Below are 6,295 nucleotides of genomic sequence, written 5' to 3'. Positions count from 1 at the left end.
GAATGCGGGGCCCGAAACAAGGCGGACCCGACTCGTCTTCTTCTTCCAGCGCCAGGGATCGGTGAAGTCGGTCGATCTGGTGGCGGGCGTCGTTTTCTCAGACTCCCTCTCGGCGGCCAAGGCGGTCGCCGAGAGTCGGATGGTCAATAGGCGGCGGGGAGACTCGCCTTTCCTTGCGAGGAGGAGGAGGCGGACAGTCCCCCCGTCGTTCCACTGCTCTCGGGCGGCCGTCTTGGTCGCGTTCTATGGTAATGTGAGTCCGACTGTGGCTGACAGCCGGATCCTTGTCTTTCCTCCCTCAGGCGCCGCCAGTCGGCGTCCGAGACGTCGTGCCTTGATCTCGGCGAAGGTCGTCGTTTTGCCGCTGCGGCGCCTCCGTGCGGCAGTCGGCCTCGTTCTGCGCGGCAGCCGCGTCGAGGAGCCGCTGGACTCGCTCCATCATCAGGCGGCGCTTTTTGCCCTCGAAGTTGTCCAGCTCGTCCGCCGCCTCCTGGGCGGCTCGAATGTTCTCCGCAGGCATGGCGTACACAGGGCGACTTGCCCCGAACAGGTTGGCGATGGCCATGCCGTGCTGCTGGACCGCGCCAAGGCGGCTGGGCCCAGCTAGGGCTGGCGAGCCACCCATAGCGTGATCCATCTCACGCTGGTAGGCTTCTGAAAAGCGTCTCATGCTAGCCAGCTTCTTCGCGCCTTCGACGAGCTGAAGGTGGCGCGCCTCCAATGTCTCTGCATCTGCTCTTCCGGAATGGGCGCAGTCAGGTCTTACAGTGCCGCGCCAAGTGGGTCATGCGCCCCTCCACCGGGAGGCTCGTCATCACCGATGACGAGCACCTCGGTGATGGTGCTTCCGTCGCTCTCCGCGTGAGGGAGAGGCTCGTTGTAGACCACCACGTCGGTGGGGAACGCGTCGAGCGACGCGGTGTCGGAGTCGACCAGCATCGGGTCGGTGGAGCCTACACACTCCAAGTCCACGATAGGGTCGCCGGCGACGTGGAGTTGGTCGAGGAGGCCCGCGAGGAGGCTCTCTGGGCCGCCCGGGCCTGCGTTGGATGCAGGTTCGTCGGAGAGGCAAACCTCGCCGACAAGATCTCAATGCCGTGCAGCGCGTCAGCGCAAACTCCGTCTGGCGTGCTGGGCTGGCTGCGCTCGCCAGGGAGGAAAAGGGTTCCCGTACAGAGCAGGTCTCCGGACGATGGTGCACCAGGCCCCACGGTGGGCGCCAAATGTCGGGGGTTGGGTGCGACATATGCCAAAGGATGGCTTATCATGGTGGGGGCGAGTAGAACGTCGCCGGTGCCTGGAAACGGGATAAGGCAAAGACATGCACGCCGGCGGATCTTACCCACCTTCAGGGCTCTCCGGGGAGATAAGACCCCTACTGCTGCTCTACGGGGTCTCCGCATTATCACTATGGCAAAGTGTTTACATGGTTGCTCCTTGAGCTGTTTCCTGGAGGTAGGAGAAGGCAAGGCTAGCTCTCTCCTTCCTATATGATCTGGTCTAGTGCTAATGGATTCCAACCCTTTGCATGGATGCCCTGGGGGGTTTATATAGGCCTACCCCCCAGGGGTACAATGGTAATCCGGCTGGGCACGGGCCCAGCCGTCAGTCTCTTTGGCCGCCGTCTTCTCCGCCGACTCCTGGGGCCCGCCGACTGGTGGGCCCCGCTGACTGGCTTGGTGTGGAGCCGACAGGCCGCGTCCGCCCTGGGCGGGTCTTTGCCGGCTGCAGATTACTGTAGTCGTGCCACTAATGACGCAGGATCAGTCATGAGGTCGTGGTGACAGCCCCACCGTCTGGCGGGCGATCACTGTGGCCACTACTTGTCGTGTCTGATTAATGGCGCGTGGGGCCCGTGGGAGGGTCCGGCCGACTTCTGGTGGCCGACTCCCATCCGGGCCGACTGGTGGTGCTTTCGCCGTCTTTCGTACGCCCGCCGACTGGTGGGACCCATCATCCCTGGGTCGTACCAGCAGGCCGTCGTGGGCACAGGGCTCCGCCCCCTGGGGCTGATGTCAAGGCCGGCATGGTAACAGTGTCGTGCCGTGCGGAGATCTCCGCGGGTACGGCGTACTGTAGCCACGCCTGCCCTTGGAAAAGGGGTGGGAGCGGACCTTACTGTGGCCACTCCCCGTCCCGTCCCTCTTTATGAGGGCATGGGGGTTGTTGGCGTCGCGGGCCGACTCCCTAAGGCCGGCTTCTCTGGAAGTCGCCAGTCAGGAGTCAGCTCGTCCTGAAGTCATCCCCGGGACTCGGCCGCGAGTGGGCAGCCGGCCGCCTCGCCGCCGACTCTCAAAAGGCGACTCTTCGTCCTGGGGTTTCGAGGGGCGCAGTCTGCCTCAATGTCTTGAAAGGTTCTGGGCCTGGGTTAGCCTACCCATATCCCATTACCCCGACAGATAACAAGATGGGTTTTTTATCATATTGCATGAAACTATCCCTCTACATCATGTCATCTTGCTTAAGGTGTTACTTTGTTTTTAACTTAATACTCTAGATGCATACTGGATAGCGGTTGATGAGTGGAGTAATAGTAGTATATGCAGAATCGTTTCGGTCTACTTGTCTCGGACGTGATGCCTATATACATGATCATACCTAGATATTCTCATAACTATGCTCAATTCTGTCAATTGCTCAACAGTAATTTGTTCACCCACCGTAGAATACTTATGCTCTTGAGAGAAGGCACTAGTGAAACCTATGGCCCCCGGGTCTCTTTCTCATCATATCGATCTCCATCACTTTACTATTGCTTTGCTTTTACTTTATTTACTTTGCATCTCTATACCAAAAATACCAAAAAAATATTATTTATCATCTCTATCAGATCTCACTTTCGTAAGTGACCGTGAAGGGATTGACAACCCCTAAGCGCGTTGGTTGCGTTGAGTTATTGTTTTTGTGTAGGTACGAGGGACTCGAGCGTAGCCTCCTAATGGATTGATACCTTGGTTCTCAAAAACTGAGGGAAATACTTACACTACTTTGCTGCATCATCCCTTCCTCTTCGGGGAAATCCAACGCAGTGCTCAAGAGGTAGCAAACATCATCGAGGACGTCTGGCAGCAACTCAATCCTGTGAACCTTCATGAAGATAACCTTGTGGCCTTGCCACTCATAAACTTGTTTGTGGAGGCATGCCACATCATCTTCCTGCGTAAGCTTGACAAGAACAGTATGCCTCACAAACGAAGGAGTAGCTTTGAACTTCTTGTGCTTCAGTACACCTTGGACAACACGCCTGACAACAGTGAGGCTGGAATACATCTCAACATTGGTATAAGTGCAAATGGCTTCCAGGATCCAACAGCCTAAGAACTCTGTTTTCCCAGTGCGTATATTCAGGTCATCCGCCTCATAGCGAATGACATGTACAACCACACAATCCTAGTCTACATTAGGGCTTTAATTGAAGCAGAAACAAATTTTGAATTACTTTCCAGTATAAGAAACACAAGTTATTTAAACCACTATGTATAGCATGGCATTGAAGCTCAATAAATTTTTGCATTATTCATCACCACATACTTTGATGAAAAACCACAATCAAATCCTTAGAGGGGGAAAACTACTCCTGCGGTGCCACGGGGGTTGTAACCTCAAACAGGGCGTTGACCATCTCAGTAGTGGCCGTGAGCGTATCTGGGGTCGGCTCGGTGGCTGCCTCCGTCTTCTTGGAGCTCTCTGTCTCATGGGGATCAGCCTCCCGCGTCTGCTTCAATATCGGCAAATCTTTGCCTGGTTCTCCTTGGTCCATCATGAAATTGACGAATACTAGGAGACCACTGAAAGGAAAACACAATCGCAATGACAATGAAACAAAAAAGAGAGTGAGGATCGGTTACTTCTTTGCAAAAGTTCTTTTTTTTCTCTGAACAAAAATATACCAATATCACGGATCCGCTTACCTTCCCTTCGTTGGGAGAGAAGAACAGTGGCAGGTGCGAATGTTGGCTTTGTTGAAGACGGTGAGGGAGAAGGGGATTCAGTGAAGAGTGAAATGATGGTTGCTTCGTCCATCAAACTTAGACTGCGGGGAGGTGGGGTTTTGTGATACGACGGCTCGTTACTACCGCGCGACGACCGGGGTGACTCTCCACATGCATACTGCCTTCTAATTTGGTGGATGGCATTTGGGCCCGTGCGCGGCATGGCCTGCATGTCGGTGAACAAAAGTAACATGGCATTAAGTAGAGGGAGACGTTTCGATGACCTAGGAGGAGCCAGAAGTGGTAGTGTATCCACTGTACTTGTAGTAATTGTTTTTCTGGGTAGTTGTTGAGTGTCTCCACTGTACTAGTAGTAATTGTTTCTCTGGGCCCAAGACAAAACAGCCCATCCACCCTAGTAAATAATAAAATCAAACAAAATCCCATATATTTACTTAATGAGAGGTGCTACCCACACCCAGCACACCGCCCCCCAAAAAACATGGGTGCTCTTCTTCCTCCTCACTCCCACCCACCTCACATCAGCTCACTCCACTCGTACCCCCAAATTCCTCACCTCACTCCTCCAGAAAACCCCAGCTCCCCTTCTTCCTCACTACTACAGAAAACCCCCAGCTCCCCTTCTTCCTCACTACTACAGAAAAACCCCAGCTCCCTTTCTTCCTCACTACTACAGAAAACCCCCAGCTCCCCTTCTTCTTGAGTCGCACTACAACTAGGCTCATCAGTCGTTACTCTGCTCAAATCCATGAGCGCGACACGACGCCCTCGAGGAAAATGGAGTCGGCTGACCCCAGCGCCAAGAACATCAGGCTCCCGCCAGCGGCGACGCCTATTGTATATCCCGCACCCGGTAGCGCGGGGAGAAGCGGCGACCCCGCCCCCACCGGATCCTAGGAACCCATAGAATCTCGAGTGGACCGCATTAGCGATCTCCCGAACACCGTCCTTGGGGAGATCATCTCGCTTCTCCCCACCAAGGATAGCTGTCGCACCCAAGTCCTCCCAATTCGATGGCGCCCTCTATGGCGCGTCGTGCCCCTTAATCTCGACTGTCGTCCGCTATCTCTCTTCAATGATTTTGAAATCCCCAGAGCCATCATCTCCTCCCACCATGGCTCCGTTCAAAGCCTCTTCATCTCGTCATGCTACCTGAGCAAGCACACCATGCCCTGGACGGTGGACGCCTGGCTGAAATCCCCTGAATTCACAGAACTACAGCTGCTTGAGTTCTACTATTCCCCTAGAAATCACCTACCAGATACCGAATGCCATGTACCTGTGCCCTCAGCACTGATGCCCATCTCGCAGTTTTCCTCCTCTCTCTCCACACCGCCACCTTTGTGTTGTGCTACCTACCAGATAATCTGGTACTAAACCTTCGACTCCCATTTCTCAAGAAACTTTCACTTGTGCGGGTTTGTATATCAGATGCCTCATTGCACAACATCATCCACTCCAGTTTCCCTGCCTTGGAGTGCTTGGTGCTTGTTTTCATAGTTAGAATCGGATGTCTCCAAATAAAGTCGCCTAAACTTGTAAGAATTGGAATTTCTTTTGACGGAAGGCAACTCATCATCCAAGATGCACCTTCACTTCAAAGGTTGATCCTTGATTCTAGTTATTCACCGTCACAAATAACCGTCCTCTCTGCGCCTAAACTGGAGACCTTGGGTGTAATACAGGATCTCTGTGCTCATTTTAATATGGTGTTTGGCTCCATAGTTCTGCAGGTCCTTTATATTATCATCTACACTCGTAACCATAAGCTGCATTTTAAATTTCTGTGCATAAGTTATATATCATCTCGGAGTACACATTTTGTACTAATATTATGTCCTATGCTCAATGAAGAGTTTCTCCATGGATAGCCTATCAATAGTGTTGGATTCTGTCAAGATCTTATATATCCAATTGAATAGTTTTGATCTGAACAAGATTATTGGCTTACTACAATGCTTTCCATGTCTGGAGAAGTTGTATATAAAGTTGATAATTTCACGCACATTGGAAGCCCCCATATTGTGTACTAGAATTAACCGTTCAGCTGTTGCTCTTTCCACACTCTTTTTTTAGACCTTAACTGTTTTCAATCTTCATGTCTATTTACGCAATAGGACAAGGTAAGAAAGTTATAACCAATCGGTGGATTCGTAAGCACCGGGATTTTCTCACTTCTCATGACATTCGGTTGAAGACAATAACGCTAGAATGATATGTAGCCAACCATGCAAACACTAGATTTGTCACATTCTTCCTGCTGAATGCGAGGTTACTATTGTCCATTAGGCTTAAGTTTATCAGCAGCATGGTTTTGATGGATGGGTATGTCTAAGAGCAAA

The sequence above is a fragment of the Triticum aestivum genome, chromosome 2A, assembly GCF_018294505.1.
Source record: "Triticum aestivum cultivar Chinese Spring chromosome 2A, IWGSC CS RefSeq v2.1, whole genome shotgun sequence".
NCBI classification, from domain to species: domain Eukaryota; kingdom Viridiplantae; phylum Streptophyta; class Magnoliopsida; order Poales; family Poaceae; genus Triticum; species Triticum aestivum.
This window is presented reverse-complemented; position numbering follows the sequence as displayed.